General features: G+C 49.3%; 1 long non-coding RNA gene across 1 annotated transcript; it reads left to right on the forward strand.

Moving 5' to 3' along the window:
- The first annotated feature begins 991 nt into the window (after window positions 1-991).
- On the forward strand, window positions 992-14,674 carry LOC114206140 (uncharacterized). Its single transcript, XR_003608565.2, has 3 exons — window positions 992-1,070; window positions 6,056-6,241; window positions 14,558-14,674. It is a non-coding gene; the product is annotated as an uncharacterized LOC114206140 (long non-coding RNA).
- Window positions 14,675-21,096: the final 6,422 nt, after the last annotated feature.

Below are 21,096 nucleotides of genomic sequence, written 5' to 3' on the forward strand. Positions count from 1 at the left end.
AATGACTATATAATGTAAATAAGAAGTCAGCCTTTATTCTGTTAAGCTTGAGCCTTTGGAGCCATTTGTTATGGCAGCATAGCCTAGCCTGTTCTGATGGATAGGAAGATCACGTTGTGTTCAAATAAATGGGAGAGAGAGACTGGAAGTAAAGAGTGATGAGAACTAGCTCCCCGCTGAGAAAGGAGCCTGATGTGGGACTCGATCCCAGAACCCTGACACCAGGACCAGAGCCAAAGGCAGATGCTTAGCCGACTGAGCCACCCAGGCAACCCCCTTGGTTTATTCTTTTTAATAAATAAATTTATCCCTTATTTACTAGTTTATCATAGTTGGGAGTTGGAACATTTTGAGAGAAGGATGTCCTTTTCAAAATGGAACTTAAGGTAGGGTGGACATCTAGTCAGTGATTTCTAGCAGGCACTTGGGAAGGGGGTCAGGGCTAGAGATAGACACTTGAGAGTCATCAGCAGAGGCGAGAGAGTTGGGTCAGTGAGTTTTTGGAAACTTGTCTTTTGATCTGTAAATGTAGCCGCTTGTGAGAAATGGAACACCATGTTAAAGAGACAAAGCGATACCAGACAGAGGAAAGAGGAGGGACTAAAATGAAGACCTTCCAACAGCATCATTGCCCTGCCTTGGTTTTGAAGAAAGCACATATTCACATTTTCTCTTGCTTGGAGAGGTCACCCAAGAATGGACCACTCTCTGACTCTCCTGTAGAATCTCTCTTCTACCAGAATGGTCTTCCCAGTACCCTAAGATTCCGGAAAAGTACATCTGGAAGGTCCCATGGTGGGATTCTCATGATGGTAACAGCATGAGCATTCTTGCGTCTGATCGTCCTTGAGGCAGTGGCTGCTACGTGAGAAACACAATTGCACCCGTTGTTCCTGTTGGCGGAAACTGGCTTCTGGCCCCAACTTCTTCATTTTCTCCTACTTCCTGTCTCTTTAAGAGACTTAAGGAACAGCTGGAGAGATGAGCTTGTTGGCTCACAAACAATAGTTCTGAAAGTGCCTCCAGCCCTCCCCCAGCTGCACCGAATGAACTTGGCATTATTAAGTACGGTGAGCCACCATGGCATTGCAGAGCGAGCTCTCGCTCCCGCCCGCTCCCTCTCGCTCCCGCCCGCTCCCGCCCGCTCCCTCTCGCTCCCGCCCGCTCCCTCTCGCTCCCGCCCGCTCCCGCCCGCTCCCTCTCGCTCCCGCCCGCTCCCTCTCGCTCCCGCCCGCTCCCTCTCGCTCCCTCCCTCCCGCTCCCTCCCTCTCGCTCCTCCCTCTCGCTCCCTCTCGCTCCCTCTAACTGACCTGGGAGAGGCGGTCAGGCCCACCTCTCTGGCTTGTCTGCTCGAGATGCCTCCTGAAATGAAGGTGCAGCTGTATTCTTGTTGTATCTTTAAGAAGCTAGGAAGTTTCCCAGAAGCTCTGAATCTACACTTCAAGGGCAAAAAAAAAAGACATTAACCTAGTTTAGCTATATTTTAGGAAACAAATTCTGGGCACAGGAAAGCCCGCTGTGCTTCCAGCTATAGGTTTTCTGGATAGAAAACAAGACCGAGCTCACTTCTGAGCATATAGGGTAGAGACTGTTGCCTAAGGCCCCTACAGTTTTGGACCCTCCAATAAGAAAGTCTGTTGGAAGGAGCACTTGTGACAATATCCTGTGGCATGTATGCATTTGTGGGATGCTTTTTGCTCAGGCAACTTTTTTTTTTATTTATTGAGAGAGAGAGAGAATGGTAGAGAGAGAGCATGAGACGGAGGAAGGTCAGAGGGAGAAGCAGGCTCCCCGCCGAGCCGGGAGCCTGATGCGGGACTCGATCCCGGGACTCCAGGATCATGACCTGAGCTGAAGGCCATCGCTTAACTAAATGAGCCACCCAGGCGCCCACTCAGGCACCTTTCAAAGAGCTTCTCTTAGATGTGTCTGCTGGGCAGACAGGGCTGGGCTGCTCCGCAGTGGGAGTGACGAGGGGTGGGGAGGACGAGCCCTCTAAAAACACCACACACACACAAACTCCATCCCAACCCCTTCCCCAAGAGGGGAAGCCAGAATCACAGGAAATCACCTTTCACTTAAGGGAGAACCCTTAAGTCGCAGAATAGCCACCAAAGAGTAACTCTGGTTCTAAAGCTTCGTAAGGTTTATACATTATGCATTTTATGTAGTTAGCACTTGCACGTGCCACAGGCTCACAACTTCTATAAAGGGAGCTGGGCATTCGAGCAACGCAGCGACTGCGATTCTTTCACTTAGGCCTAGAAAGACACTTAATCCTGCGCTAATGAGGCTCTTGCCCCAGGCCTCCAGGGAAGCTTCCTTTTTTTTCTCTGATTTGCCACAGTTTCATCTCTTAAAATAGTGTAGGACAGCGTCTTGTTGACTGGTAAACTGGGATCTGCCTTCATATCTCTCTCTGGTTCTCTCTCCTCTCTCTCTTTCCCAGGGGGGAAAAACAGCCAAGAAAAAAACCCAGTGTTTTTAATCTACTCCATATAACAAATTACTCTTCAACCTAGCAGTTTAAAGCAATAGACCTTGATCATCTCACAAGTTCTGTGAATTAGGAATCCAGCGTGGCTCGGACGGTGTTTTCGATTCATGGCCTCTCGTGAGGTTGCAGTTAAGCTGTTGGCCAGGCTGCAGCCCCCTGAAAGCTCAGCTGGGGAAGGGTCTGCTTGGGAGCTCAGGCATGTGGTTGTCAGCAGGGCTGAGCTCCTCACTGGTTGTTGGCCAGAGGCTTCAGTCCCCCACCATGGGAGCCTGTCCTAGCCTGCCTGCCTGTGGCCGTTGGCTTCCCCCAGAGTAGGTGATCTCAGAGAAAGAGGGGAAGAGAGAGAGAGCCCAAGGCAAAAGCCACAGTTTTTATAACCTCTTCTCAGGAGTGACATCCATCCCGTCTGCTATATTTCGTTGGTCATACAGACTACACTGTGGGAGAAGGGCTACTTGAGGGCATGACTGCCATCTCAGAGGCTGGTCACCACACGACGTTTGGGCAAGAGACAAGTAGGGCAGAGGGTCATGTACTGAAAAGGTTTGTCGGTATGAACTGGCTAATGAGCGACTCTTCTATTAACCATTTGAGTGTCCTTCAAAAGCCAGTATGTCTCCTTCTCCTCTCTGGGCCTTTCTTTCCTGTAAAGTCAGGTGCTCAAACTAGCATGATCTTTAAGTGCACCATGGTCTGTGATTCTAGTGACTCGAGGTTGGTGAGGGGAAGAGTGAGGAAGGGAAGGAGTGGACAGAGAAAAGAACTTGGGTCTCATGAAGCAGCCCCAACACCTGAGCTCTGAGCTGGCTTCAGGCCCCAGGCCCACGGGGGTCCCACAGTTCCACAATCAGGATGGATGCCCAGGTCCTGTCATTTGCTGAGTGAGGAAATGGGAAGCTCTAATTCAATAGCTGATGCCCTGTTGTGCTGAGGCTTTCAGACCTATTTCTGTGCAGGAACACAACAGATTACGGAGGGTACTCTGAGCCTGGGGAGAGGGTTCCCCTGGTTTTTAGAGCTGGTACTGGCTTGTGTGTACTTTGATGAAGGTTCCTTATTGTCCAAAGGCTTCTCGGAGTGTGTTCAGGGAAGTGGATTTGGGGACCATCACTGCTTCCCCCCATCATTGCTTATTTCACAACCTGCCCAGCCATTCCAGACCCTTCCACACATGGATGATGGACCCACTGGACTTCAGGGAGCATGTCACTCAGTGGAAACCTGGGAACCTTGATGTGAAAGCATCTTTGAAAGTCTCTGATGGGGCTGGTCCCATTTGGGGGGAGCTGCCAGCTGAAGGAGCAGGTCCAGGCTTGGCTCGGTCAACTTGCCTTCCTTTCTTTGGGTTTAGCACAGGGAAATAGTAGCTCCTCAAAATCAGAGATGCATGGACTTATACAGTTTTTGAGCCGAAGAACTCTCAGAGATGAGTTATCTACTTCAGTAACGATGTTGGGCATTCCCTGGAAGCTCCCAGGTTTTATGATTACCCATGTAATTTCTTGGCTTGGCTGGTGACGCCTGAGTCATCCCAGGAAACATCCCAGGTGTTTATTCCCAAATGGTGAGATTTAGTCCTCAAGTTTCGAGCTGTTTCTTTGGGAAAGCTTCCAGTTTTGTGATTCGCATTATAAAACTAGAATCTTGAACTGCTTCAGGAAGCCCCCAGGGCTGAGAGGGAAGTGCCCAAGACTGCCAGACCGACAAGCAAAAGTGGAGGCCGGGCAGGGCACCTGGGTGGCTCAGTTGTTAAACATCTGCCTTTGGCTCAGGTCATGATCTTAGGGTCCTGGGATCGAGCCCCGCATCAGGCTCCCTGCTGGGTGGGAAGCCTGCTTCTCCCTCTCCCACTCCCCCTGCTTGTGTTCCCTCTCTCTCTGTCATATAAATAAATAAAATCTCTTAAAAAAAAAAAAAGTGGGGGCCGGGGGCAGGAGCAGTGTGTTCCTCTTGAGCCGGAGACTAAATGCTAACTCCTCAGCAAAAATTAAAGAAGCCCAGTTAGAGAGCAAGCATTATCTCCAGAGCCAGGCAATACCAATAGTTGCATTCTGCTGCCCTGAGAACATCCTTCCATTTCAGACTCAAGGTCTGGGGGCTGTCTCTGTCATTGGAGTTGACTTGAATAAAATAAAAGTTGTGCTTCTGTGTTATAAGTCATATGGCTCATGTCTCTTCTGGCCAAGCTCTTCTCAGGATGTAACACTCACCTTCTCTTTCCCTTCCCTTCTCTTCTCTTCCCTTCCCTCATACTCTTTGGTCTCAATAGGACATTGAGTGATTCTCGATTGGGGAGTTTAGAACATTCTTACAATCAGAATCTAAGATTTAGATGGGGTCTTAGAGGCTCTCTAGTTCAACCTTCAACCTCTCCCCTGATTCAGAAATCTTCAAGGGTCTGGCTTCTGACAGACACTTTAGATAGGGACAACAACACTATGGCACCAAGCAACTCCTTCTCTTTGGATGGCTCTGTGATTGCAGAATCCATTTTCATACTGACCTTCTGACACTGAAATCTGTCTCTCTGAAATTTACTCACGGTGACTCTTATTTTGCCTTCTGAGGCAACCTAGACTATTGCTCCCCCTTTCTCTATAGCAGCCCTTCAGCTGTTTGAAGAAAACCACTGTGAGATGGGGCGATGTTCCAACCAAAGCATACGGTTTGGATCTGGGTTGGGTCCCGGATCTGCCACTCCTGGTTGTGTGTAATTTCAAGAAAGTCCCATCACCCCATCTGTAAACAGTAACTACCCCTCACCATATATGGTGGTGTGTTGGAACCAGCTGCCTCTCACCTCTGCCTTCAGGGATCTTCTGTTGGCCACTTGAAATGAGCCGTGGTGGGAGTATTTACACCAAGGAAAGCAAGCGACAGATGCCATAAACTTTACTGATGTATGTTTTGTTTTACCAGCATACCTCTTTCCATAATCTCAACGTAGTTGTAATGACCAAATAAGATAGGGCAAGAAAACGTCCTTTGTAAACCATAAAGATGATAGAAAAACTAGATATTAGTTATTTTGAAAGACTGCTACAAAATAGCCCCCAGTAAATCACACTCCTGAATTCACACTTTTGTGTCATTATATCAGGACGGGTCTTATGACTTGCCGGGTCCAATAGAATGTGACAAAAATTCTAGTCTCGAGCATCAGGAGCCTTGTAGCATCCACTGTCATGGTCTTACTGTTCTGAGAAGCCCTGAAGCCTGGGCTAGCCTCCTTGAGGATGAGAGCCATGTGGAGAAGCAGGTTGAAAGGGCCCAACGAGCAGAGAGGTGGAGCCAGTCTGCAGTCATCCCAGCCACGGTGACAGTCACGCCAGGGAAACAATCATGGCTCCTCCAGCCCCAGGCAACCTGCCAGCTGGCGGCAAACATGTCACTGAGCCCAACCCACACCATCGCACCACATGGGGCAGAGAAAATCTCTCCAGCCCAGACTGCAGAATCCTGAGCAAATGAATGGTTATTGTTGGGGTTAAGCCACTTAGCTTTAGGTGTGGCTTGTATACAGTGATAGATGGCTTATTATAGTTATTATCATTTCAGGCTCCTCCATATCTTCTCTGTCCAAGCTAAACTTTCCCAGATCCTGGATGGCACCCTGATCTTTCTCTGGCTGGGCTCCATTTGTCAGTCCTAGGAGGGGCACAACGCTTACCCCCAGCGCTCGGACCATGGAGACGCTGAGGGACATCTCTCTGGATTCTGGATCCTAGATAATCATCATAGAGGGTAAGCCAGAGCTTTTGGCACTCACAGCTCTCTCTATGAGTTCATTCGAAGTCTTTGCAGTCAACTCCAACCCTCAGGCTGTGAAACTAAGCTCTCCCATGCTGACATCTTTTAAAAAAAAAAAATCTAAGTACAAGAGTTTATAATCCTTACCATTGAACTTATTTTTTCACTTTCAACTTATTTCAGCCTTTCAAACTCTGGACTCCGATTTGATTTTAAATTTGCGAAGACTACAGCATTTCCTTATATACAAATATCCATCCCTACACCCAAACCACGTATATCTAGACTCAGGCTCATCCAAACACACACAAACACACATGAGCATAGCAAAAGGCAGAAACTCATTTCAGTCTGTATAGCGGCTATGGAGCCTTCCTAACAGTCATGGCCCTTGATGGTCAGCCTTCTGCCCTCCTTCCCAGTCTCATCTCACTGTCACTCCCTGTTTCAACAGCAGAAACCATAGCTCTAACTGAGTTAGCCAAGTAGGGTTTATTTTTTTCAGACAACAAGAAGCTCAGAAGTAGGGAGTCCATGACCAGAGAAGAGGTTCCATGATGCCATTGGAGATCAGGCTTTCTTCTATGTTTCTATTCATCCAGTCTTGTGGTTTCAAAATGGCTGCTCCACCCCTAAGTGTTGCATATGGCGTCCAGGCAGGGATGGGAGAGGAAGGGAGCGGAGAAAAATGCAAAAGACAGTGCCAGGGAGTTGCTCCCTTTGATCAAGAAAACAACAGCTCTCCTGGAGACCCCACCCAGGAGACATCTAGTTACATTCACTGGCCAGAACTGGGTCACGTGGTCACTCCAGCTGTTAGGAAATCTGGGAAGGTGATTATTTGCAACTGGGCACATGGCCACCCCGAAAAAAAGAACTGAGGTTCTGTAAATAAGAAAGAAGGGGAGAATGAATAATGAGAGGGTTTATATAATAGCAGGGTTTGTCACCTTCACCCACATATAATACAAGTTGTCATCTTCGTATACCAGCTTATATGCCAAGATGATTGAAAGCTTACTGAAAGATTGCAGAAAATGAGATGTAGTAGCTTGCAAAAAAATAACCAAAAATGCCTCCCATTCCTGTCCAAGCAACTGTTTTCAATGTGACTTTGGCATTCCTCCCATCAAGAGTCTATTTCTCCACACCTTGACTTTGAATCTGAGCTGCTCTTGTGACTTGCTTTGACCAGTAAGATGTGGCAAAAGTGATATTATGGGACTTCCTACCTCATACCTCTAGAAAACTTTCAGCTTCTAATCCTGTCCTCTTAGAATTCAGTGCTACATATAGTCTCAGAGTAGCTCTCCTAGGACAGAAGCCCAGCAGGGAGCCAGCACCGACTGCCAGATGTGTGAGTGAGCCACCTTAGCCTGTCCAGCCCCCTTCACGCCTCCAGATGATGCAGCTGCAGAAGGCACCCCCGGAGACCCCCAGCTGAGTTCAGCCCAAATGACTGGCCCACAGACTCAGGAACAAATAAAATCGTTGTTTTAAGACACTGAGTTTGGGGGTGGACAACGAAAGAGGTCATTCATTTGGGGAGTGTAAGTAGAGTGGATATTTGTGGTGTTCTTGGGTTCTTGGATTGACCCAGACCTGGTTTTCAAACTTTGTTCCTAGGAGCCCTGCATGGAGGCCAAAGTAACTGCTCCCCAAGCCTTCATTTTATCCAGGACAGCTTGCCTTTATCTATTCTGCAGATTTTGATTGTGGGCAAGATTTTATTTCTTAAAAAAGATAGAATAACCACTCAACTGGATCCTCTCTAAGCTTCCTTTAACTCCAAAATGTGGTGATCACAGTTTTACTTATTTCAAAGTCGTGTCCCCCATCCCCTTTCTGTTCATTTCCCTTCTTGTATCGTCTTATTTATTGCCACCACATTTCATCATGAGAGCTCTTGGTGTTCCTTCAGTCCCCTGTACCAAGTGCCCCTCGGCCCCCTCCCCACAACCTCAGTCCATATCCAGCACACGACTCTCTCACTGCCTTTTGCGAGACTCCTTAACAGGGGGTGGGTCTTGTGTTTGATCCGGAGAAACCGAGGCTAAATTAGGAGAGGTGCCAGAGTCTGCCTAAATCTCAGAGGGACACGCTAGATACACTTGCAAGTGAGAGCAGAGAGTTCTGAATGACACTTACCCATGAGAGCCAGGGTGAAAATTAGCCCTTTAATGGCTGCCATTTTCTAGAAACTTCCATGTGCCATGAGCTATGACTGCTTCTCTCACCAAATTCTAAGAACCTGGATAGGTCTTATCTCCCATCTTACAGATGAAAAAAGAGATTCAGGGGCGCCTGGGTGGCTCAGTCGTTAAGCGTCTGCCTTCAGCTCAGGTCATGATCCCAGGGTCCTGGGATCGAGCCCCGCGTTGGGCTCCCTGCTCGGCAGGGAGCCTGCATCTCCCTATGCCTCCCCACCCCCACCAACTTGTGCTCTCTCTTTCCTTCCCTCTCTCAGATAAATAAATAAAATCTTAAAAAAAAAAAAAAAGAAAAAGAAAAAGCTGAGATTCAGAAAGGTTAGGTAACTTGTGTGGGATCTCTCAATTAAAAAGTAGAATTATAAGAGGCTCAGAGCATGTGAACAGTGATTATGAAAGTTTTCTTTTAAGCCTTTTTTGTGTTGTTGACATTGAGCTATTTCTGTTTGTCTTTTATTGTTTGGTTGATTAAATCTTTTCTTCTCTCTCTCTCTCTTTTTTTTTTTTTTAAAGAAGAGACCATGGGCCAGAATATCCTTCCCAGAGGCTATTTTATGTCTAGACATATTAAGGGGGCAGGAAGATAGGCAGAGACTGTAGCCATAGCTGACCTGGGATGCTCCTGAGATAGTCATACCTTATCACTATCTGCCTGGGCTTCTTTCGCTGGGGTTCTGCTCCTTCCCCAGTAAATGTGGACCAGTGGGGATGTCAGTCACAGTACCCATCCCCTGCACCCACCAGATATGAGCCCCCAGGGGTCTCCCATTCACCCCGACAGCCAGTAATTGTCCCTGTCCTCTGTGTTGTCTGTGAGGTCATGCCCTGTTTTGGTCCAGGGTTTGCTCCCTGAGAGTTAGGCCATGCAAACCTGCACAACCACAGCTTGGGGGTGCAACCAACACATGGGGGTATAAATGGAGCCAGACTGCCAAGGTTCAAATTCCAGTTCTGCCAAGTAATAGCTCTGTGGCCTTGGGAAGGCCACTTCTCTGTGTCTCGGATTCTTCATTTGTAATGGAGATAGTTAATTGGACTAACTCATAGGCTTTTTTTTTTTTAAAAGAAAAGGGATGAAATAAGTTAACATTTGTAACCTACTGAGAACAGTGACAAGCTACTTACATATTGGATTTAAAAAGAAACCATCTGCCGCTCTAAGGCATTATGACCCCAGTGAGGCTGGTATCCTTTCCTGGGATTGATTTTCAGAAGTGGAGAAAGGAAGCTCTTTTTTCTATGGGGATTTCTAAATCGGGGCTTCTAATGGCCATGAGCCTCACCACGTGACCACGGTGTCTCTGCTGAAAGAGAATGAGGGCAACATGCAAAGACCAGCCGAGACCGGCAGATGGGAGAGCAGGAGAGAGCATCCTGGCAGGGTTGCATGACCTTTCCTGTGAATCTCATGCCCCTTCCCTCACCTCTGCAGCTGCCCAGGTACTCTTCCAGCCGCACGAGCTGGCCACCTCCTCTCTTCTTTTTTGTTTATTTGGGTTTATTTTCTGTCCCTTGCAATAGGAACAGTCTTGGCTCTTCTAGGTGCCTGGGATCAGGGCTTGCAAATTCAAATGCCAATAGGAACCCGTGGGTCAAATGCAGAAAAATCACTTTTGATGGCTAAGCGTATATCGAGAAATCTGTTCTACTGTAAGAAAAACAGCAGTGCAAGTGCAAGGTCAATGGCACCTGGCCCCATGTGAGGGCTGTCACGGGGAGTTGGGGGGTGTGGAGAACCGTCGGACCCGCACTCTGTCTAAATAGCGCAGTTCGTTTTGCCATGAGAGCCCAGGCGAGCAGTATCTTCTGGTTATTTTGTCCTCCAAAAGAAGCCATAAATCTATAACTCTTCCAATCTGTAAATTCTGGATTGGATCGAATTTCTGATGATATTGTGCGACCTATCTGCAGATGAATGTGTCCCCAGGGTTCCAGTTTTCACCCTAGCAGCTCCGGTGGCCGAGTTTCCCTCCGGGGTGGACGACCCAGGGAGTCTAAATAGAACCAGAGTCCTGGGACTCTGACCGAGGTCCTTCGGGATTCCCTTGCTCCAACGCTTATCAAAGCTGGCCTCTGTGCAAAGGGATTCCCCACTATCTGTTGGACCAGTCCCCTCCTCACCAGTGTCCCCAAGCTTCTTTCTTTGGCTTCTTCCCTGCAGGCTGTATTTGTGTCTGTGTTTGAGGGGGAGAGGGGCGGAGTGCTGGCAGAGGAAGTCTGCACCCCCCAACCCAGCCCATAGCACTTGGATGTGCCTGGGGTTCCCGGGCCTACAGCCGGAACGTTAATGGCCACCCAGGCAAATAACAGAGTGGGAAGCTTTTGGGGGAGTCTTTGAGGGCAGAGCTGTGGTGGCAGCTGTCCCAATCTATGCTTCTGTCTAGCTAAATCCCCAGCCCCGTCCTAGGGAAGCCTCGGTGCCTAGAGAGGAAGGGGACCCAGCTACCTTCCCGTGGGAGCAGCAAGTAGGGATCTGGGGCTCTCCTTGGAAGGCTCTTTTCCCGTTCTCTTCTTCTGGGAAATAGGAGGAGACGCCTCTTGTACGCTCTAGTTCTTGTTGGTGCACACGGAAACAGCCGAGAGAAAGGTCTCTGAGAAATACTCCAGGAGTTTTAGAGATAAGGGTTGTTTCTTTGTGAAAATGAGAAGAGATCCTCAGATCCGTTTCTGAATAAAATGAGATGAGAGATGAAGCAGAGGGGATCAGCAGGAAATGCCCCTTTCCCAATTTGGGGAACAGGAAGATGGAGTCCAGAGGGGCTCTCTTGGGGACAGCCTGCAGGGTCTTCCCTTGAGGACCCAGTACGGCTCTGTCCCAGGCACACACATTTGGACTCGATTCACCCGAGACAGGCCAAATATCCTCAGATGGTCTTTTACCAAGGTAAAGAGTTTCTGGGGTTCTAAAGGAAATTTGCAAATGCCAAGCCCGGAAGAGGGAGCTTAAGGCTTTGTCCGGAAGCCTCTAAGGTTTTGCCCCAATTTAAAATTAGTGGGTATAGTAGCACCTGGGCGGCAGGGCTGCTTCCCTGCTCCCTTTTCCCATCTTGATCTGTCTCAGTCCCTCACAGATAGCCTGACGCCAGTGGGTGCTCAGCACCGCTGAACCCAAGTGGAATAAGACACACAGGAAACGAATGTATCCATCATCTGTTCATTCAACAAGTGCTTCAGTGCCCAGGCACCGTGCTATCAGAGTGGTTTTCTTGCAGAGGGCACTCCTGGAGTGATGCCACTCAGCACAGCACTGGATCTGTGGTCCTGTTTAACTGGCACAGGACTGCCGAACGTTGGCAAACCAGAAAATTGAAGACAAGCCCAAGGGATAAAACCTCTTGTTGCTGCTGAGAACACAGCTTCACATGGGACGCAGGCACAAGTCAGGAAAGTTAAACCCATCTCCTGCCATGATTTTAGGGTGTTTGATGAGCCAGCCAACAATCTAGAATCTCAATTCCTTGACATTGGTTAACTCCAGCAATATTCCTCTGCTCTTTATCACAGTCATCCTTCCCCAGGGTCTCAGCCTGCTTTCTCCTTGAACGTCACCATCTTTTCCCCTAAGCACTGCCTTCTGCTCTCCCAGCTTTTTTCTGCTTTTTGAGACTATACCAATCCCCATTCCTGGTCCTTTTGTTTCTCCCCCATAACTCCACCCAATATGAGTGCGAGGACAGCTGGATCATTGGGACTGTGCTCTCCAGCACGCTCAGCTCTATGCACTCCATCTCATACCCCTACACATACCGGGGAAACCTCACTCACAGATCCCTGTGAAATTGCCAGTTTCAGCTGAGTCCTCAGATCCTCTAAGATGACTAGCGACTCGTGGAAGGAGGGACCTGGATGGGGATGAAAAGATGAGAGGTGAAGTGGTGGGAATGGGTGAGCTCGGCCACGCATGGAGGGGGGCGGGGAGGGTGACCAGCAATGCCAGGGGCTACAGAAGGGTCAGATAGAGTGACCACTGAGGAAAGGCTGTTGGATTAACCGTCAGGTCACTGATGAGCTTTGGGGAGCTGAGAGCAGTGGAGAGCAGCTGGGAGACGAAGCAGCAGACACAAGAAGAGGCTCCTTTAAGGGAATTGGGCTGGAAAGGGAGGGCAGCACTTAACACCCTGAACGCAAGTGCAGTTGAGAGTATTAGAGACAGACGTACCTGGACCGTGTGAGCTTGGGAATGTCACTGAACAACTCGAAGTCTCCCATTTCCTCATCTCTAAATGGAGAAGACATCACCTGCTTCGTTGGATTGGTGTGAGGATTGGTCAGGGCACATAAATCTCTAGGCACCTGCTGCATAATAAGTACCCAAATCATTATCTTCCTCATAGTTGCAGGTTTGTGGGAAGAAGCCAGTAGAGAAGGGAAAATGAAAGATTCTGGAAGGGTGGTAACTGGTGGGGTGTGTCCTAGAGATGGGAGATAGGAGAGGGTGAAAGGAACCTCCTAAGGGAGGAGGGACCATTCTTCTGAGGCAAGAGGAAACAAAAGGATGGAGGAAGATGCAAATCAAACACTGAGGTGTAAGGGGCTGGATGCTGCGGAGGTCCGTGTCAGAAGGTGTCTACCATGATCTGAGAATGACGTAGCCCTATTCAACCTTCAGTTCTCCAGGCTCCCTCTGCCATCTGACCGATTAACTGTTTGAAGAAAGTTGTTATGTCCATGAATAACAACTGGTTTTTCATGTGTTGTGGTCTCCACATTCATACCATCCTCCTAAGGGATCCTGCCAGGATGTTAAAGTGTTAAAGTGTGGACCCAGAGCTAAGCCTAAGCATTTCAGATATGGCCCGCCCTGTGACAAGCCCAGGGGCTCCCACCTCCCTCTCTAGACACTTGTGACTCTGCCAACACAGGCAAATGTTGTTTGGGTTTCCAGCTGCTAATTCAGCTCTTGGTTCACACAGAGCTTGCAGTCAACGGAAATCTCTACATCAGTTTCTCATACAAGACCATCAGGATGGGATTCCTTCGTCTTCCTTTTCTAAGTCTTTTTTCTTTCCTTTTAATCACAAAGTACAAAACTCTCCTTTTATTCCTTTAAGTTTTATCTTCATTTTGACCCACGCTTCTAGTCTTTCGGAGTCAGTTCCGCTGGCTCAGAGGAGGAAGTTACATTTCAGACCTGTCAGGTGACTTAGCCCCAGCTTCACAAAGAGTCTTTGTTGGTCACAGCCAGGCACCTCTGACTACCCTGGGGACAGCCCAGGACTGCGCAGAGAGGATCCTGGGTTTGAATGTCTGTGAGGATGTGCAGGAAGATGGGTGCTCCCCTGGGCCAAGGATGTATAAGACTTCTTTGGAGAAGTGGGCCCCACCCTGAGAACTCGAGACACAAATTTCAGAAAAGGTTCTGAGCAACATCTACTTTCAAGTCCAAAACCACTCTGGGGAAATGAAACTAATTGTACAGAAGGTTGATGCTAATACAGACCCTTCCTGATAGCAAATGGGGGTAGCTATTGGTGCTCAGTATACATTGAATGAATACAGAATGAATAAATGAGTCACCGAATGAATGTAACATAAAGGTGGATGATTTTGAAGCCCCCATTGATCTAGGCCATTGCAAACTTGGTGCAGTGGGGAGGAGAGTGGCCCCTGAGGTAGGGATAGTGGTGCCCAAGGCACAGGGTGTCCAGAGGATATGGGTGTCCAGAGATCAAACAGCCGCCCTCAAATCTTTGATCTTCTCCCAGGTCTTCTGCCATCTTGTTTTACTCTCCCTTGGGTATTTAATCCTTCCCTCTGTCCCCTCCTCCATCATTTTTCCTGGGAGGAGCTCGTGTAAAGATGAATTCGAAACAAAACAGCCAGTTTGAAAAGACAGCTCTTTCACAGCCTCCCATTCCCAAGAAAGATTAAATGTAAAACGAGTTCTCAGGAAGCTCCACGTGATTCAGATGTCATTGCTTCCATCAGCTCAGAGTGCAAGGGAGAGGGGGAGCTGGGAGGAAACAAATGCGGTTGCTCTCACCTTGGAGAGGGGTAAACTGAGGCAGAGGCTCGGCTAGGACGTGGGAGGTGACGGGAACAAAAAGAAGGCTGCCAGCATTCTGCCTGCGATTCCCCAAGCCCCTTTACCATCTTCCAGGAGCAGACGTGGAGATTTGGAAACCAGCCTCTTCAAAGACACAACGACAAGTGCAGGAAACAGGACCCCCCAGCTTCGCTGGATTATGTTTTGCTTTGTTTTGATAATTGATGTGAAATAAACAGCCTTCTGAAACAATGTGTGTTAGAATTGTAAACTCCTTGGGGGCCAAGGATGGTGTCTTTTTCACCTCTGTGACCCTCCACGGCACTTAGAACAATCTCTTATACCTAGTAGATGTGTAATAAATATCTCATAAAATAATAATGATAATAAGTGCTTTTCTCACCCAGAATACTCAGGCCCATATTCCACTAATAGTTACTGAGCTCCTACCACGTGCCAACCAGCATTCTAAGAGCTTTGCTAGTGTTAAGCGGTGAGCTGGGGTCCTTCTCTAAAGACAGTTTGTCCCAGGGTTGTGGATGACCTGCCAATGTGGCTCTAGTTCTCAGGACCTGCAAAAAAGCTCTGGGATGAAACAACCTTGTACGGAATCCCACAGTTCACTTATTCATAAACGGGCCCTTCACATCAAATGGTAGTGAAATATATCAAGAAACACGCCCCACTTTTATTTTTTCCCTAAGAAAGCTGCTACTGTCTAATCTCAGCTGAGACGGGGTCAGGTAGGAACAGGGCTCCTTTGCCTGCTCTCTGGCTTCCTGTGGCTCTAATGTCATTGCTAGTCCAGGCGTCCGTGAGGAATTGAGATGGGACTGGAGGCCTTACTCCCTGTGGGCAGTGACCCCTGAATGTCAAAGACAGATAACGATGGGGAAGGTTTCCCCAGGTGGTCCCAGGTCATTCTCTTAGCTTTTATAACAGGAGGGTGTCTGTACCGATGTGTCTGGAGTAAATTATAAATTATTCTTTTCCCGTGGCCCTCATCAGCACCACCAGCCGTGGGGTTGTTTCTGTGAGGGGTTTCACTGTGGCGTGTCATGGGGTGACCCATACGGTAGAGACTCCTAGCGTTCCCCAATCTCCATTTTACCATTCTTTTTTAGGAGCAGACCCCTCCAATATGGTACTAGCATACAGAGCAAAGGGCACCTTTCCAACCTCCCTTGCTGGTTGCCTCTCCACGCCTGCCCGATGTTGGAAGTGAAAGTGGTATGGGGGATGGGAGGGGAAGCTGGAGTGGGGGGAGGGAGTAGTGGAATGCAGATGCCCCTGCTGGGGACAGTGAGGAGGCAAGATAGGGAGATACTGGGTCCGGACAACTTCATGAAGCCTATGTCCAGATTTCATTCACATGAGAAAGAAACATATTTCTATCTTGTTCAAACCATTTAGGGGTGGACGGTGGGGTTGTCAAAAGCCGAATCTCATTCTCTGGCACCTGGCTGGATAGGGCAGGGGGCTGCTTGTCCCACCGATGGTTGGAAGGCTTCTGTAAGTGGAACGCTTACTCCAAGAATTGTTTTCCAAGTCGTGGGTGGGGGATCCAGGTCGCAGGGCTGATGCAGATCTGCTTGGGGTGCGCGTGGGGGTTCAGAATAGTCTCCGGAGGGATTCTCAAGGAAAGGGTCCTTGGGGAGAAAACCTCACTACGGTCTACAAATTCTGCAGGACCAGAGCAAGTCTCTCAGCCTCCTTTACAAGGGTGTGTTTCGAGAAGCACAGTAGAGACAGATTACATGGTTATGAGGGAGAGAGGCGAATGATTTTAATAAGTAACAAGAAAACAGAAGGCAGTGTTTTCCAGACTCAAGCCTCTCCACCCAGCTTTCTCTGTTACTCTTTCCTCCTGCCTCTCTTTTCTCTCCTTTACCTGGAGAAACACATCTTTGATGGCTAGAAATCAGTTTACACTTTGGCCAGCTAGCAGTCAAGTGTTTTTAAATTGAAAGCAATATAAATTCTGAATCAACGGACTTAAGGAAAAATGATTTATCAGTTCATAGAGCTGGGAAGTCCAGGGGCTTCACACGCAGTGGGGGTTCCGGGGCCGGAGCAGGATCGTTGGGTTTATCTCTCGGCTCCTCCCACCCAAGCAGTGGCACAATGGCCACCAGGCGCCTTAGGACCACCTTGTTTGGGCTCAGCAAGCCCTGCAGAAAGCCAGAACCTCTTTCCCAATAGTCTCAGCAAAAATCCTGAAACTGACTCTTCTTTGATGGACTTAAGCCTGGGCCTGTCTCTGAATGCACCGCTGATGGGCAGGGGGATAGATGTGGCCCGGCCAGGACTAGGTCATGTGTCAGTCCTGAGCCTGGGGGAGGGGCGGGGAATGGAGGGGGTGCTCACCAGAACCTCCTGCACAGTGAACAGGGGAGGGCCAGCACTCGGAGAAAAATCAGGACAGTGCAGAGCAGCCAAAACAAAGCATTTAAATCTGTTACATCCAGGGGCACCTGGCTTTCATAAATCCTGCCCAGGAGGCGAAACTGGCTTACTGATTTCAGTGTTCTTCGTTAGAGAGACCAACACATGGGAGAGACCCAGGAAAGGAGACTAGAAGGCGGAGGGAAAGATGGAGCCTGTACAGATAGGAATTCCTTGTTCTCCAAGCTAAAAGCAAGAAGGGTTGAGCAAGGGAGATGCTAAGGAAGTGGTCACTAGCTGTACTGTGGGACAGGGACTTTGGCACTAACTACGGAGAAGCATGTCTTCTGAAATCGTAATTGTTTATTTGGAATCACGGCCTAATCTCCCTGGACACAAGAGCTGGATGCAGAGAGCTAGGGGAGGGAATGAGGACCCTGCACTGTGTAGGCCCACGGGGAACCCCAGCTCCCTGAAGATCCAGCCCAGTAGGATGTGTGGGTGGATCTCACGGCACTCAGTGGGGTGAGAAGTATGCTGTCAACCCCCTTGCCCCCTGAACAAAGGACAGTAGGCCTCAGGGAAATGCCTAGATGACCCATCTCAAGGAAGATACCAGGCCTCACAGCCAGGAGTGTCCCATCTGTGTCTGCAAGTTGCCCTAGCTGATATTTACAGATACGAGGACCAGAAAGGCAATCTCTGGCCCCTTCCCCGCAATTATCCCCATAGATATGACTAGTGAGCTCCGTGGGCTCTTTGCACGCCCCCCATTCCCCATCACTGTCACCTTATGGAGCAGGTGTTCTTGCCTGCACTGCGGGGGGGGAAGCTGAGACATGGACCTGCGGTGTCGGGGGCCTCTTCATCCCTGGGACCACCCTTCCCCAAAGGAAAATGACCAAATCTGCCATCATGTCACCAGCACTGTGTTGGTCCTTGTGGGTGAGTGGGAAACGGCCAGGACAGCATCACCCAGGCCTCTGCCAAGCTCTGCCATCCAGGGAGCAGTGCTGCTGCCTCGGCTGGCTGCCCAGGGCTGGGGCAAGCCTCGGGTGCCCATGCCCAGAAAGCGCCCCTCCTTTTCCCTTCCCCCTGCCATTTGGACACCCGTGGTTAGAAACTGGATTAGGAATTTTTTCTGCACTTTGGTGCTAAGAACTGAGGATCAGGACTCTGAGTTTATCGCACAGCCTCTTCTTACACCATTTCCTAAAATCCGTGAAGATTACAGTCCTTTCCCAGAAAAATCAGGACTGGGAACTTCTCCAGTCCAACCTGGAGCAGACATGATGCATTCTCATGGAATAAACCAAAAATAATCCTTCTTTTTAAAATTCAAGACCAGGAGTCTCTCACCATTTAAACTGTACAGACTAATAGAATCTGGGCCGCAGGGTTAAACATAACAAACAACATACAGTAACAAATGTTAAAATAGTATAATGAAAAAGCATCAGAAGCAGCACCAGAAATTTGCTGAGGCCTCCATTTAATTAATCCAAGTTGAACATATGGCTTTGGTTACATGTGGTTCCAGGCCAGAGGCATGAGGGCCAGCGTTCGTCGGAGAGCCAAGAGGATAAGCTGCCGATGTGATGTGGGCCATGGCGCAAGGGGGTGCCCCTCCCCACCCCCATCCTCTCACTTCACTCCTGCACCAGCCCCAGGCCCTTAACCCTGTCCTTGCAAGACTGTGATCTTTTTCAAAGCATGAATATTGTCTTACTCACTTTAGAATCAATGATGTGCATGTGGAGAGAATGAATGAATGCTCAAACATAAGTGAATGGAAGGAGGCAGAAGGGAGGGCCAGCTCTTACCAAGTAAACTTGCTCTTTCCTAGAAAATTCTTGACGTCCCTGGGCAGAGTTGGCTGAACAAAAGGTAATAAAGACTCTCGTGCTATTATTTACATTATTAGAAAAGGTGAGAGGATGAATCAAGGTCTTTTGACTGGAAGGAGCAGAGACTGACTAGGTTCCCTCCAGCATTGTGGGGTTTATTTTAAGGCCACACACAGATAAGAAGGTAAGGGCCACTGACCAAAGGACAGGTCTAATGGCAACCCAGGACAAGCCACACGGCTCACTTCCTGGGAGGAACAGGACCAACAGAACCTATATGGAGCCTGATAGAGCCCTAGAGGTAGGTCAGGAACCAAGAGGTCTTTCAAGATCAAACCCAGCTTTCAAACACAGACACTTCAGCTCCTGGCCAGCCAAGCAGGCCTTGGCCTTCATGTTCCACCACTGCTGTTCTTGCTGCTTATTGAAGCTGCTGCTTCAGGACCCCAAATGTCTGCCTTATCTGGGTCCTTTACCACCAAGGGTTCCCTCGAGGGTTTCCCTGTCCAGTTTGCCGAGAGAGGACCTCATGAGTGTAGTTGGGCTGAGCCCCTACTGGCCGACCAATCAGCAAGTGGGCTGCTGCTTGGACCAGGGCCACCAGCCCAGTGTGGTGAAGTCGCAGGCATGGCTCTGTGTGCGGGCAGAGGTTTTCTGTGGGGCTGAGAGCGGAGCGGGTGTCCTGCAGGCCAGAGCCCTCAGCCTCTGATCATAGACGTGTCGTGATTAAAATATGAGATGGGAGGGAAACAGATTACTTGGAGTTTGTACACTTTTGACAGTCCTAGTGTGTTTCTGACAACACAGAGATTTCTTGGACTCTGCAGAGTTAGTGAGCACATATCCCAGGTCCCCCTGATGTCATGTGTCTGCTCCACTTGGGTCAGAAAATCAGCAATGGGTGTTGAGTGTGTATTCCAGCTGATATTGGATTGGGCAGGACTATAGAGGAAGGGGAACGTGAAGCCTTGACAAGAGATGATAAGTATGTGCCAATGATTTAATTACTCTATTAATGAGAGAATCTGCAGGGTAACAAAGCTGGTTTAAAATAAGATATGAGGGCCGCCTGGGTGGTTCAGTCGTTAGGCCTTTGCCTTTGGCTCCGGTTGTGATCCCAGGGTCCTGGGATGGAGCCCTACATCGGGCTCCCTGCTCGGCGGGAAGCCTGCTTCTCCCTCTCCCACTCCCCCTGCTTGTGTTCCTTCTCTCGCTGTGTCTCTCTCTGTCAATAAATAAATAAAATCTTTAAAAAATAAAAAAAAAATAGGATATGAGAACAAAGATGTTGTGCACTCAAAAGGAATGCTGAAGGCTGCAAAGTTTGATACAAAACTGGTTAATGTCCCACAGGGCAACAAAACCATAACCTTTGGGGTTATTTTTTTCTGCCAGATAGAAATCATTTGCATCTCTACTGAACAGAAAAGTCATTTACATTTTAACAGTTTCTACACAGTGTCATCTAATTTTACAGAGTTATGCATGCCTGGACTCCAATTAATAGTAAATATTAAGTCAAAGTTACCTTCCCCTAGAGAGCCAGAAGACCCCCCAGGTGAGCTTAAGATATTGCTTTAATATTGAAAGGCCTTTCTGCTCACCCTCCCTCCCCCTGCCGCCAAGTTTTAAAAATTCTTAACAGAAAAAATCAACAACATTTTACTTCAATGGGTGTTTAAGAAGGGAAAATAATAGTGAATGTGGGCAGCCTAACGCCCGGGGAGTCAGGGCACCAGGGTTCTCTACCTGGCTTGGCCGCTCACCAGCAGCGTGACTTCAGATCCGATCTCACTGGACCTCAGTGTCCTCATCCATAAAATGGGGCTATTGGACTGCACACTTGGCACGACACTGGCCTGAAAGTCATTTTCAAAATAAAAAACTGCACCACCACCGCCCCCGCCCCCCCTTTACCATACTAATCCTGAGAGAGACAGGGGAAGGGGAAACAGCACAGAAGCAGTTCGCGCGCGAACCTTCCGGGCGGGGAGAGGGCCGTTTTGACGGCTCCCGAAAACCCCGCGCCGCCGCGGAGCCGTAGCCGCAGGCGGCTGCGGACAGAACCCGGCCGGCGTCCGCCGAGCGCGGGCCACGCGGCTGACCGGCGGCGGTCGCACCTCCGGGTCGGCAGGCGGAGGTCGATGGCCCGCGGGTCCCGCCCGGCCCCGAGTGGCGGCGGCTGCGGCTCTCCGCGCGGCCGGGCGCCGGCCTCTCCCCGCAGGGACGGCGTCCCCGCCCCCCGCGACCACCCGCCGCCTCGCGGGCGCCTGGCCAGAGTCTCGCTGGGCGACGCTGTCAGTGAGCCACCCCTGTTTGGGTAAACACACACTCTGCAGTTTCAGGCAACACTTGCCGGTTGCCATGGGCGTCTTCTGTTTTGACAGAAGCAGGGGCCCAGCGAATCCCCTGCTTTGGAGC

The sequence above is a fragment of the Eumetopias jubatus genome, unplaced genomic scaffold (genome assembly GCF_037043125.1).
Source record: "Eumetopias jubatus isolate StellerSeaLion01/CBP00866 unplaced genomic scaffold, mEumJub1_p1.0 scaffold_7, whole genome shotgun sequence".
NCBI classification, from domain to species: Eukaryota; Metazoa; Chordata; class Mammalia; order Carnivora; family Otariidae; genus Eumetopias; species Eumetopias jubatus.